The 14,677-nt window shown below is 42.9% G+C and overlaps 1 non-coding gene and 1 pseudogene across 1 annotated transcript; one reads left to right on the top strand and one right to left on the bottom strand.

Moving 5' to 3' along the window:
- Positions 1-1,777: 1,777 nt before the first annotated feature.
- On the bottom strand, positions 1,778-2,602 carry LOC111181422 (endothelial differentiation-related factor 1 pseudogene; annotated as a pseudogene).
- Positions 2,603-13,554: 10,952 nt separating this feature from the next.
- On the top strand, positions 13,555-13,665 carry LOC115802325 (U6 spliceosomal RNA). The gene has a single exon (XR_004022752.1). It is a non-coding gene; the product is annotated as a U6 spliceosomal RNA (small nuclear RNA).
- The last annotated feature ends 1,012 nt before the right edge of the window (positions 13,666-14,677 follow it).

The raw sequence follows: 14,677 nt of genomic DNA, 5'->3' as shown, positions 1-14,677 counted from the left end.
CTATTTCTTTAATTTCGTGTCTATATGAGATGATAGATTTCCACTAAACTTCTCGTGGTAATCATTACTTCTTGTGGTAGTGATGGATGTAAGACAAATCATTATGCTGTACTTTAAACTATACAGTGCTGTATGTCAATTATATCTCAACAAAACTGGAAGAAAAAAGGATATAACTCACATATCACACAATTCCTTCATTTAAAGTATACCGCCCAAGGGGCTTTCCTGGTGGCGCAGTGGTTGAGAGTCCGCCTGCCGATGCAGGGGACACGGCTTCGTGCCCCAGTCCGGGAAGATCCCACATGCCGCGGAGCGGCTGGGCCTGTTAGCCATGGCCGCTGAGCCTGCGCGTCTGGAGCCTGCGCTCCGAAACGGGAGAGGCCACAACAGTGAGAGGCCCGCGTACCGCAAATAAATAAATAAAATAAAGTATACCCCCCAAAACTATTTAAAGGATTTATTTTTAGCACCAAAAATGTCAGTGACATTTTTGTCACTATCATGGAATTGTCATATTGTCACAATTATAAAAATTAATAATGATTTAAATCAGGGGTCCCCAACCCCCGGGCCACAGCAGACTGGTACCGGTCCGCGGCCTGCTGGGAACCGGGCAGCACAAAAGGAGGTGAGTGACAGACAAGTGAGCGAAGCTTCACCTGCCACTCCCCATCGCTTGCATTACGGCCTGAACTATCCTCCCCACACCCCGGTCCGTGGAAGAATTGTCTTCCACGAAGCCGGTCCCTGGTGCCAAAAAGGTTGGGGACTGCTGATCTAAATTGACTTTAATTTAATAAATAATTTCATTAAAGTATTAATGAAATTATTTCCCTTAGTGTCACATCACAGAGGCAAATCTTAATTTTGGTGACTGGAATAGGGGTAACTATTCCTCTTATTTGCAAACTATCACTTGTTGTTACTGTATATACAGCAGTTGGATTTTTGTTTTTAATTTACTTCAGTAGCTTTAGCCTTTCCCACCAAGATTCAAGGCAATCCATTTGCCAATTTTTTTTCTAAAAATCTCTCATAAATTATAAATACTATACACAGGCTAAATCTTTCCTGTACTTCCATATAGAACATAAATCAGTATCTATATGATGTTTCTTACTAATAAAAGGAGTGTATCTGGTTCCAGAACCAGGCAGTTTTATTGCAATACTGAGTTTCCACAGTTCAGCCAAAAGTTTGAGGATAAAGACTTGTTGCAAAAAGCCTTAACTAGTTCTCAACTGCTTTCTCACTTGGCATATAAATACAAAAGTTAGAAATGGCCACTGGTACGATAGCTGTGGGTGCATACTCCTCCCGTAGAATATCAGAAGAGACTTGCAGTTTACAGACAAGGCTGGCAAGGTGTTCGGAAATATATCCAGAAACCTGAGGAAACTGGTGGAAAGAGAGGCTTGTTATTTCTGTAAATATGCTAGAGTACATTTTGATTTTACACCTGAGGAACCAATTAGATTAAGTATGTTTGTAAGGTTTGGGGTTAAGAAAATACTGTCAGTGGAGGGTTTTTCTTAGGACTTCTTAATTGATTCATCAGCAAAGTTACCAGATCCCAGTCAAAGAAGATTCTAAGTTTTACAAAACTCAAGATAACTGTCAAAGAGCTAGAATAGCTTTAGCACCTCTGAATAATGCCTCAATGAAGCTATATCGTGAGGAATCTATCTATCTATCTATCTATCTATATATATATTTTTTTGGAAGGGAAACAAATGTTTATTAGCTTCTCTACGAGCCGGGCTGGAGACGCAGCTCCTCTCCCAGACGGTGGCTGCCCACCCTGTGCGAGGTGGTCCCCCTCCGAGCTCCCTGGAGCCACCCCGGTGACGGGGCAGACCCCAGGGGAGAGGAAGGCAGCGTTCCGCACCCCACGTGAGGGACGAGGACAGGGAGGAAAATAATCAGGAGAAGCAAACACTTTGCAAGGTTTTGTTTGTTAGTCTGACAGCAGGTAGGGGTAGAGGGGGCTCCCGGGCAGGGCTACCGCCCCGTGTTCCGCGTGGCCGCGTGAAGAGACCCACGCTGGCGCTGGTGGTCACGCGGAACCAGCCAGACAAGATCAGCTGGAACGCGCTGATTTCGAAGCTTTGTGTTCATTTCGCCCTCAGCCCCTTCTCGATCGGCTTCCCAATGTCTTTCCCCCGGAGCTTAAGGCCGATGGCTCTCTGGATTTTGCCCAGAACCTGGTTGTTAGAAATGGCCCGGCCCCTCTCACGGTCAGCGACGACCTGTGGCTTTTCGTTGATTTTCGTCACCAGGGCCTTCTGCGTCAGACCTTTGCTCTGCCGGCCCTGCGGGATCACCTTGCCCACCTCCAGGCTCACCCGGTCCTGATGCAGCTCCTCAGTCCCCAGGTCCAGCTTGGCTGTGTTCTTGGTGATCCAATGCTGTTTGTTCTGGCCGGCGGCCCATTTCTTGGAAGCCTCCACATATTCTCCTGCTCTCTGAGCTGCTAGAGAGGAGGACTTGGCCTTGGCCTGGGCGGCCATGGGGCCCTTTTTGGGCCAGTCACTCTCAGCCATGGCGGGGCAGGTGGTCCGTCCGGCGGCTCCGAGGCAGCTGCTTGAGACCCGGCGACGCGACGTCCCCTTGCCGCTCGGCCGCTTCCGGTGCCCGCCGCGGCCCCGCCCCCTAAATCTATATTTTTTAATTAACCCTAATTGTAGGGTGACCAACTGTCCCAGCTGACCTGAGACAGAAGATTTCTCAGGCTGAAGGATTTCAGTGCTAAAACCAGGACAGTCCCAGGCAAAACAGGTTGGTTGGTCACCCTACCCAATGGCCTGATGTATATCATTAGATAGAGTATCTGGATTCTTTCATGCCTCAAAAATCTACATGGCTTGCCTGACTCTAGACAGTTAGCAAGCGTTTATTCATTGCCTGCTGGGGGCCAGGATCTGGAGATGATGTTGTACAATTAGTAGACAGGCATCCCTAACTGAAATATTTTGTGTGTCTCACGCCCTGTGTCTTATGCTGATAGCCCCATGTGGATACAACTATTTCCAGGTTCGTGTTGCTTTTGGAGCTATTAGACTGAATTCAGCAAAGCAAGATGACCAAAATTAGCCTTTCCAGTGGATTCTGTCTTGGTTGTGCTGTTGTCATCTAAGTTAGATATGATATCAAGAAATGTATAAAAACAGTTCCTTGTGAAAACAAATTAAAATGGGCCAAAGATAGATTGTAAACAGCTTGCCTGCCTTCCCGCCTACTTTCCTATAAATATTAAGTTAAATATAGTATATGCCCTAACACTGTAATTCACTTCCACGAGGATTTATTGGATGATTATCCTGGGTCAAGCCCTGTGCTAGGTGCTGGGACTACAAGAACGAATGAGAAATGGTCCTGCCCTCAGGAACCTTCCATCTAATGGGGAGAGAAACATGTGTCACTTGGTCTCTATTTGCCACTGTCTCCCCCAGATCCATTCTCGCCCTCTCTCTGCCTTGCTCCACGCCTCAAGGATTGATCTCTATGAGCTGCATCTCTGGGGCTGTCTTGCTCTGTGGCTTCTGGTTGAGTTCAGCCAATGGGAGGCATTGTTTTGGCTTGAAGCTCTGGCCATTGCTCTGTGATTGTAATTCTCTCCTCCAAGCCTCCAGCACTTGCAGGGCTCCCTTAGCCAATAATCAATTTCCTTACCTCTGCCCACTTCTGTGAATAGTCCCTTCATAAAGTTAGTTTCATGATTTCATCTGAGTGTGCCTTCTGTTTCCTGTACAAACCCTGACTGATTCAATAGGTAAATAAACTACTGAATTAAAGGAGGTAAGTGAAGTAATAGAGGTATATACACAAGTAGAATGGTGTGATACAGGAGGGCATGCTCAAGAATGCACAGAGAATGGGATTGAGTAAATGCTTCTTGATCTGAACACTGAAGGATAAATAATAAGTGGGAGAAAGACCTGGAAGGGGCAATGTCTAGCATGGAGAGAAAACTAACCAGGATGTATTCATGCAACTGTTAGCAGATTAGGACAGCTGGAGCACTAAGTATAGGGAAGGCAGCAGAGGGAGATAGTGTGGAGAAATAGACTGGGTTCAGGACATGTAAGGATGTTAAGCAATTCTGTTCATTTCACACGCACACTGCCTGCCTCTCTCTCTCTCTCTCTCTCTCTCTCTCTCTGCCAAACACCGTTCTAGGCACTGGAGATTCATTAGACCATAAAACAACAATCCCTGCTCTTAGGGGATCTAAAACAGGGCATCAATAGAGATGCAAAAGAGGGGACAAATATTGTAAAGGAAATCAAAAAGGAGGACAATGCCCAGGACAGTGCAGACAAATCTGAGATTTTTTTTTTAATTTTTAATTTTGAAATAATTATAGATTCCCAGGAGGTTACAAGGAAATGTATAGGGAAACCCCATGTACACTTCACCCAGCCTCCTGCAATGTTCACATCTTATACAATTATAGTAAAATATCAAAACCAAGAAATTGTCATTAATATAATCACAGTGTTTTCAGATCTCATCAGTTATACACACACTCGTGTGTATGTGTAGCATCGCCACCATAATCAACATGCTCAAGCCATCATGTTACCTCTTGATAGCCACATCCATCTGCCATCCCTAACCCCTGAAAACTACTAATCTGTTCTTCATCTCTATAATTATGGTATTTCATGAATGTTACATAAATGGAATCATGTATCATGGATCCTTTGGGGATTGGCTTTTTTCACTCAGCATAATTTGCTTGTGACTCATCTAAGTTGTGTGTATCAATATTTCACTCCTTTTTCTTGCTGAGTAGTATTCCATGGATGTACCAGTGTTTGTTCAACCCACTGAACCCACCGAAGGACATGTGGGTAGTTTCCAGTGTGGGGTTATTATGAACAAAGCTGCTATGAAGAATTGTATACAGCCTAGATACTTTTTGAGTGAATGAATGAGATAAAATGGATAGAATGCAGTGACCAGCTGTAGGGGATGAAGCCTGACATTGTTAGTAAAAAATGAACCCCAAAGCATGTGCAGCCACCAAGTACTACAAAAAGGGTTTACTTTGTTTCATATATGTGTGTGTCTTATACATATGTATACATATACTTTATTAATAATCAAATGGTATCTTTTAAAATAAAACAATTTAAGATAAGCAAACTGAATTTAAAACTCTAAAGTAAAACTTGACAACATATTTATGTTGTCAAGAGACAACAGCTCTCAGTACAATCATTTTAAATATTTAAGTAAATTTTAAAGGATCTTTGTTGTGATCTGGCATTTTTAAAATTCTGATGCTTTACAAATTCTGTTTTGTTAGTTGCTTGAGTTCCTATTCTGCAATGTGCTATTATTATTATGCAGGATTGTATCCATGCTCCTGAAAGAGTTTTAAAATTAATTCTAATTTGAAGACAGAACATTCTACCCACAGAAGGTTCAAAAATTAAAATGATGAAGGACACATTTCAGGAAAACGCACATGGTATTTTACGTCACCTACTTTAGAATAATTCCAGGATAGTTTCTTTTACTTTTGTTTTATTTATTCTACTTTTTAATGAATTTACAAATAACCCAAAATGTTCCCTAGTTTTTTTGCCTTCCAGAGTCACAATTTCCTTCAATACTCAAGTAAGGATAATTCATCCTGGCAAGTCTGTTGCCTCCTTTTGGGTAAAAATCTGGCAATAACCCAAAGAGCATTCGTAAGGGCTCCTGATCTATCTACAAGATACGTGTATAATTTCTTTGCCCATTTTAATATTTTAGGTGTGTTGCCTTCTTCTAAAAATTTGCAGTCAGTACCCATGAAGAATTCTTTTTTTCCATGTAGAAAAAGTCTAGTTTGGACTTCCCTGGTGGCGCAATGGTTAAGAATCTGCCTGCCAATGCAGGGGACATGGGTTTGATCCCTGATCCAGGAAGATCCCACATGCCGTGGAGCAACTAAGCTCGTGTGCCACAACTACTGAAGCCCACTCGCCCTAGAGCCTGTGCTCCACAACAAGAGAAGCCACCGCAACGAGAAGCCCGTGCACCACAACAAAGAGTAGCCCCCGCTCGCTGCAACTAGAGAAAGCCCACGCACAGCAACGAAGACCCAACGCAGCCAAAAAATTAAAAAAAAGTAAACGACCTTAAACAAAAAAGTCCAGTTTGCTCAGAAAAACCCAACAAGCCAGGTGATATATTCTATTATTTATATGCTCCTGTTCATATTTTATTATTTAATTTGGACTTGCAACTACTTAGGCAGTTATGGATCAGAAAGTGAGGCTGAAATGTACTATCCAACTGATAGAATGATTTATTCCTCCACAGATCATTGGTATAGGCTACAGTTGTCATCAAATACGTATGGTATTTTACCTATCCTGTTGCCATGGAGATCAAGAACCAAATTAAAACACATTTGCCAGGGTCATAATAATGTAGCCAGAATTTAAAGAAAAACTTGATTTGCAGTTATATATAATTTTGCTTGTTTGCTCTGACGGTCTGTTGACTTCTACGTGCTTTAGCTTATCAATAATAATAAAGCTTCTCGAGCCATTAACTCACATGGGTCTTGACATTCCATGCCCAGATTCAACACATTGTCTGGCAGTATGCTTGGGTTGGCCCCTGGACTGAAGAAGAGAGAGAAGTCTGGGATAATTCCCAAATGTCTGGATCTGGTGACTGGGATCCCATGGTAAGGCAAGCTTGAGGAGAAAAAGCTGGATTAGGAACTGTTGAGTCTGAAATCCCTGTGGGCCATGCAGTCCGAGAGGCAGCCAGTAGAAGACCGGCTATGAGTGTCTGAGGTTCCAGGTCACATCAGCCAAAGAGGGTGGCTTGGCATTTTCCCCAAGAAGAGAATCCTGGGGAATATAAACATCTAAGGCTGGGACAGAGGAAGAAGGTCAGGAAAAAGACCGAGCAGGTGTCTAATGTCTGATAAAGTGCCTGACACACAGCCGGCACTCTGCAAATACTGTGAAAGAATACGGAACGCAGCCATGGGGATCTACAGCAGGATGGTTGGGCAAACTGGCTCAGCTCACACTTACCTGCAACTAGTCAGAAATGTGCCTGGGGCTTCCCTGGTGGCGCAGTGGTTGAGAGTCTGCCTGCCGGTGCAGGGGACATGGGTTTGAGCACTGGTCTGGGAAGATCCCACATGCCGCGGAGCAACTGGGCCCGTGAGCCACAACTACTGAGCCTGCGCGTCTGGAGCCTGTGCTCCGCAACAAGAGAGGCCGCGATAGTGAGAGGCCCGCGCACCGCGATGAAGAGTGGCCCCCACTCGCCGCAACTAGAGAAAGCCCTCGCACAGAAACGAAGACCCAACACAGCCAATCAATCAATAAATAGAAATGCTGTAGAATTATTTTTAAAAAAAAGAAATGTGCCTGGACCCAGAGGTTCATGTAACGTGTCAACCACTCTTCTCAGATCACTTCTGGTCAGTGCTGCGTCCATGTCACGTGCCCTTGGTCTCCCTTACATGTGCCTCTTCTCCATTTCTCTGGGGTCCTGGCTTGGTTCACCCCAGGGGTCTCTTCCCACCTGCCTGTGTTATCACACCCTTGCGGGGGGAGCAGTATACATTGCCTCTCACAGCATAATTGCGGTTTGTTATTATCCTAAAAGACACTCTTCCTGCGGAGGGGTTGGGATGGATGAGATAAAGGAGATTTAGAAGACGGAGAACCCAGTGAGACTAGGTGGAATTAAAAGAATGAAGGGGAAGGTGGACCCCATCCTGCTACAAATAAAAGGAACAGTCTGAGGAATAAGAGGAGAACCCAGAGAGAATGGTTCAGTAATACCAAAGACCAGCTGCTTTAAAAAATAGTTGCAGGACTTCCCTGGTGGTGCAGTGGTTAAGAATCCGCCTGCCAATGCAGGGGACATGGGTTCGAGCCCTGATCCGGGAGGATCCCACATGCTGCAGAGCAGCTGGGCCCGTGAGCCACAACTACTGAGCCTGCCCTCTGGAGCCCGCGAGCCACCACTATTGAAGCCCGTGCACCTAGAGCCCATGCTCTGCAACAAGAGAAGCCACCGCAATGAGAAGCCCGTGCACAGCAACGAAGATCCAACGTAGCCAAAAATAAATAAACAAATTTATAAAAAAAAAAAAAATAGTAGTTGCTAGTCAACTGTGCCAAATGCCACGTGGAGGACAAGAAAGAGGACAAAAAGTAAGCCGTGGATTTGGTGATCAGTAGCTCCGTGATGCGTTTAACAACAAAACTTCCCACTGGCAGAGAGAGTGAAATCCAGGCTGCAGGTCAGGAGTCGTGGGAAGTGAGGGAGGGCTACACGCCCCAGGCTTTCTCATCCAGGGCAGGGCATCGCTGGACACCCTTAGAGCATCACAACCCCAGCAGTCCCCAGTGATTCTCCTCCTTCCCTCAAATCACAATCCAGTCCTGCCTCCAAAATAAGTCCCAAGTCTGACCACTTCTCACTCCACCCAAGGAGCCACCCTTGTGTGGCCATCTGTCCGGGTGATGGAAACTCCCTCCCCCCTGGTTCCCCTCCCACCTGACTGTCCCATAATCAGTCCTTCACAGTGGCCACAGGGGTCTGTTAAAACCAGTCAATCAGACCATATCATTGCCCTTTGTAAATCCTCCACAGTGATCCTGTTATTAAAAATAATTGTTCATGTCTGACCCTGCCATACTACATGATCCGCACTTTCTGCCTCTTAGCATCCTACTTCCCCTTCCTCTCGCTGCCCTCTGCCACGTGCGCCTATTTTCAGTTCCTCAAACGTGCAGGGTTTGTTCCTACCCTTGCACTTGCTATTCCATCTTTCAGGCAGGGCTTGCTTCTTGCGCATGAGTCCTGCACCCCCCCATCCCTGTGGCCCCGTATTTGTTTAATGCTCCGCTGTTAGCATCTTGAAATTCTTCATTTTTGAACTGAGGGGCCTCACCTTTCCATTTTGCACTGGGCTCTGCTCTCAGGGATCGTGTTAGATAGACGTCCCCTCCTCAGAGAGGCCTCCCTTGGCTTCCCAGACTAAAGCTGCCCCCACTTTCCAAAACACAGGCAATCCCCTTATCCCGTTTTATTTTCTTTGTAACAGCTTTCACGCTCTGATACGTTCTTGCTTAGGTACTTATTTGCGTGGTGTCCACTTCCCTCCCCCTGGAATGTAACAGGAGCTCCTACAGGGCAGGGACCATCTATTCTGTCTCGCCCCAACGTCCGTAGAACCTCAGTGTGTGGAACACAAGGCTGCCCAACATACATTTGCTGATAAATGAGCTGTTCCAAGACTGAACTCCCTGGACACAAGAGAAGAACCGTGCTTGGTGTCATGGAAATTCTAGAATGCATTTGGTATTTATATACATCCTGATCAATAATTAAATTTTTGTGGTGCTGGTCTGTTCTGATAAATTCTGATTTCATGATGAAGTTAAATGGGATATAAATTCTTCTTATTATATTCAAGGTTGGTCTTTTGCATGAAAGATTTTGAAATCTGGATTCAATGCCTACTTTTGCTGCCTATGTTATATGAGCCTAAAACAATCATTTTAGTTTAGTCTGAATTTTTTAAAAGAGGTTGTTTGTCTACCTTCCAATTACATTGTGCTCTATGGCTCAATAAATCATTTTCGTTTGTATTAACTAATTTGACCTGTTCAGTAACTCTATACAAGAGATAAGGTGGCTGTGTTATTTTACCGATGGACTCAAACTATGTTGAAACTTGATGAGAATACATGAATAATAATCACAGATATTTAGAGCTGGGAGTAAGAGTTGAGATTATTTCTTCCAATAATTTCTCATTTTTAGATGAGGGCACAGAGAAATCCAGAGCCCACCACGAGGCAAGGATTTTGACAGAACCTGATTCTTAAATCAGTGAACTTTATACTTCACCATTGGTCCTCTCTGTTAGAGGTGGCCAACATTTGCCCAAAAAGAGTATTTACAGTCTACTTCAAAATTTTGCTCTTTGATGTGAATTATATCTTTAATTTTATTAAATGAATGGCTGAATAGATGAAGATAAAGAAAGAAGAAGGGAAGAAAAGGAGGGAGGGAGGGAGGGAGGGAGGGAGGGAGGGAGGGAGGAAGCAGAGCTAGGGAAATTATTACTATTGTTATTGAACCAGGTTCATTTTGCCTGACACTCAGCAAGCCAAAACACTGAGTTGCCAAGTTTTGCAGCAAAGAGAAGGTTTATTCACAAGGCAGTCAAGTGAGGAGATGGGAGAACAAGTCTCAGACCATCCTCCCCCTTTGGGGTGCAAAGGCCTTGGGGTATTTGGGAGATAAAGAATAAAGAAGCAGGATGGTCTGAGGGGCAAGGAACGTGGGGAGCATGAGGAAAGTGCTTGGGAAAAGGTGTGGTAATCGTCATCGTTCTATGAAGGCCTCTGCACATTCAAAACTGGAGGTGCTTAACATGGTCTGAGGGTGGAGTTTTTGGCCCTCTGACATCGAAACGTCACTGACTGGACACTCACACATGCCCAGTTGGAGGGTTGGTGGTCCTAACCAGTGTTAACCACTTCAGTTTTGTCCTATCCAGCTCATCTCCAACTAGACATAGCTGACTCCAAGTACCTGGAAAATAACTTGGGCAAACATCTTATTGCTTCAGCTGCCTGCTGCTTGGAGGATGTGCAAGTCTTAAAATGACCTTGATTAGCAAAGGCAGGTAAAATGGATTTGACTAATAATTACCCACGGTTTAATTATAATCTACATAAGTCATTTATTTGGATCTTTATGCTCTTGTCTTTTACTTACTTCTCTTATGCATTCCCTCCTTGATTTTTTTTTTTTTTTTTTTTTTTTTTGGTGGGAAGGGAAGGGGCTTCTGCCAGAGTAACACTCCCTCCCAAGCAGGAGTGGGTTATTTGACACACGGGAGAATCCAAGTTGTGGCAAAAGCATTAAGGCTTCGCTCTCTTTCCTCCCCTTTCTGACCTCACTGGTGCAAGACAGCAAATCCCAACTTATCCACAGGACACATGCAGGGCTGCCGGGTTACACAGCTCCACGGACCACGGACATTGTATCCTGGAGTTGGGCTCCACAGAAGAAACAGCACAAGTGGCACAGGCTTCCTGGCCTGCTCTGTGCCAAGTAGTTACCCGAAGGGAAGCCCAGAGGTTGTCTGGCTATTGCCAGTGGCAGGGTGGGCCGATCTAATCAGGGGTGACATAGTAGCAAGTCCATTATGGGCACACATCTAAGATGCTCTGTCCAAACCCAAACTTACCAACAATAAACCTGACATTTTGAAGTCCATCTGTCTGACTTCTCTATTTCTCAGTTAATACCCTGTGCCTCTTTTTGTTGTCCTTCTTAATTAAGATGACCTTGCTTCTAGGTGTCCTTAGTTACTGACTAGCTATAATATTTTACAACCCACTTAAATCTTGAATGTAATGATGTCATATTATGAAAGTAACCAGATTCACATGAAGTGTTGCCTAATCTTAAGAACAAAATGGCATCTGTGAAAACAGCTGAAACAATTAGAGGAAGAAAGTTTTTGGAAGCTTCAGGATTTTTTTTTTTTTTTTTTGCAGTACACGGGCCTCTCACTGTCGTGGCCTCTCCCGTTGCGGAGCACAGGCTCCGGACGTGCAGGCCCAGTGGCCATGGCTCATGGGCCCAGCCGCTCCGCGGTATGTGGGATCTTCCCAGACCGGGGCACAAACCGGTGTCCCCTGCATCTGCAGGTGGACTCTCAACCACTGCACCATCAGGGAAGCCCTGCTTCAGGCTATTTTAAAAGTAATTAGTACTAGTTAAGAATAAAGTTCTCTTCTAGGAAATTACACTTAAAGGGGGAACGTGGAATACAGAAAAAATCTACCACTAGAGAATGAACCACCAGTCTTCCTAAACATTGGTTCCACTTTCAACAAAATGTGGGTTGTTGAAAAAGAGCATGTAGATGCCAGCCAGGACTTCAAATGGGTCCAAACTTGGACAACAGCAAACTAACAAGAAAGGTTCTCAGGGTCAGAGTTTGCACTGATGCTGCACAATTTCCTATGATTGACTTTCCCAGAACTGTGCTCTCCTCTTCCTGAGAAAAATACCCAAAGTACTGCTTCTTCCTTTGGCCAACCAATCACCTCTCAGGATAGGACACATCTGTTTGTAGCTGTGGATTGTAGTTGCTCAAAAATGACGTGAGGCTTCTTAAAATAATAATAGGTCAATTTGCTTTGAGCTGATCTGTTTTCCAACAGAGCTAAGAGGTTTTCCACTAAATCAGAGATTCAGCAGGTAGTCAAAACAGCTGAAATGAGGTGTAGGCAGGACTTCACGTGTGTCCTGTAATTGCCCATCCCTATGTCCAAGCAGAGCAGAGATAAACTCCAGACTGCAGGTTACTCAGACACAAGGATCAACTTCTAAGGGCACTGAAAGGCAGGTGAACCAGTTCAAAACAGTGTGACCTGCTTAGAAAGTATTGAGTACCTAATAAGTATTGATTGGCTAATCCTTCAAAACTTGCAAAGGGGGCCCAAGACAATCTTGAGATTTCAGTAGCCAGAGAGACCCAGACAACACCTGGCTATGGCGACTCTCTGAATTGCTTTTAAATGAATCATTCGCTGAATTTTCAGTTCAGCTAATCAATTATCAAATTGTAGTAAAATACTCAGTTATATGCTCAATGTTATCACTTTAGTTAAAATGTGTTTGCATGTATTTTTTAAAATGCCAAATGACTATGTAAATAATCTTCAAAATGTTTTTAAATTAATTTTTATTGAGTATAGTTGATTTACAATGTTGTGTTAGTTTTTGCTGTACAGCAAAGTGAATCAGTTATACATATATGTATATCTACTCTTTTTTAGATTCTATTCCCATATAGGTCATTATAGAGTATTGAGTAGAGTTCCCTGTGCTATATAGTAGGTCCTTATTAGTTATCTCAAAATGTTTTAACTAAGCATTTACTTTATTTCATATTGTTGCTTATACTTTCAATCAAAGAAATTTATTTGGCCTATAAAAGAATATACATAGAATAAATTTCTATTCTATTTATTTTATATTATTATTATTATTTTTTTGGCTGCATCCAGTCTTAGTTGCAGCATGTGGGATCTTTCGTTGCAGCAGGCAGGCTCTCTTGTTGTGGCACGCAGGCTCCAGAGCATGTGGGCTCAGTAGGTGTGGCGGGCAGGCTTAGTTGCCCAACAAAGGATTGAACCTGCATCCTCTGCATTGGAAGGTGGATTCTTGACCACTGGACCACCAGAGAAGTCCCATAAATTTCAAATTTAAATATATATATATATATATATATATTTTAAGGCTTTAATGAGTCCTATCAAAACATATTTGTGGGGACTTCCCTGGCAGTCCAATGGTTAAGACTTCGCCTTCCAGGGGGTGTGGGTTCAATCCCTGATCAGGGAGCTAAGATCCCACATGCCTCGTGAGACATGCCTCGAGGCCAAAAAGCCAAAACATAAAACAGAAGCAATATTGTAACAAATTCAATAAAGACTTTAAAAATGATCCACATCAAAAAAAATCTTAAAAAAAAAATTGTGTGTGCTCACTTTGGCAGCACATATAAATACTAAAATTGGAATGATACAGAGAAGATTAGCTTGGCCCCTGCACAAGGATGATATACAAATTCATGAAGCATTCCATATTAAAAAAAAAAAATCTGCGTAAGATAAAAGTAACTCAAGGTCATTGTTCCAGATCGTGTAGACAGCCCGCCCTCTACTGTTCCTTTCTAAACCCTACCGCATTTTAAACCATAATCTCAAAATGCTAGGTTAATAGGATTAAGAACTGTGTCATCAAATTAATAGAACAAGGCAAAATCCCTGACACAGACAAAAATTAAATCAGAGAAAAGTGAAGGTCCTTCCAGAAGCTGGTGACAACCTCACTGGGGAGAGCCTGCAAAGTTGGTGGTAAATATATTAAAACTTCATTTGGTAAATAGGGTCTTAATAGAAAGAGAATTAGTCCAAATGATAACCGTAGATATAAAATGTGATAGCTTTGTAAATACTAGTATTTTTAAAAGATATTCCAAATGTTGATTAAATAATGGAGCTTTTTTTTAATAAAAAATATACATAAAGCAGATAAATATCCCCTTTGGGAGGAATGATAATCTAAGTTATTTTATAGATATAACTTTATGAAAGCATACATTTTTACTTGGAATGTTTGCAACTAATATTTATCAAATTAAATTTAAAAGGAAATTTATTATCTGAGAAGAAACAAATTTAACTGTGCATGATTCATACATCCTGATGGACTTTATAAGATGTATGAGAAAAATCTGAGGGGTTTTTGCTTTCATAAAAAAATAAGTAGTAAGCCATTTAGGTTAAAACTTACTTGTGGACTCTGAATTTTGGAAAAAACAGTCCCTTTGACATACCTAATTCTGTGTTTGGGAATATTTACTGTTGACAAGGAAATAAAATGTAGTTTGGATTCTATGGGGCTGTTATCCATGCTATTGGTTGCCCTAAATTTCAAATGCTTCAGATGATGACCTTATTTAACTGTCAGGAAGAATGTAAACAAAATAGGGACTTGGGTTGTCTTTTTAAAAAATTTATTTAGATTTCAGGTTTCCTTATGTCTCAGCCATATCAGCATACATTGTCTAAAGTCATAAAGAAAAACTGACAGAAAAATG

The sequence above is a fragment of the Delphinapterus leucas genome, chromosome 14 (genome assembly GCF_059928025.1).
Source record: "Delphinapterus leucas isolate spDelLeu-1000000601 "Yukka" chromosome 14, BTC_Dleu_Yukka2, whole genome shotgun sequence".
Lineage (NCBI taxonomy): Eukaryota > Metazoa > Chordata > Mammalia > Artiodactyla > Monodontidae > Delphinapterus > Delphinapterus leucas.
The sequence above is the reverse complement of the archived record's forward strand: the minus strand, read 5'-3'. Positions and strand labels throughout refer to the sequence as shown.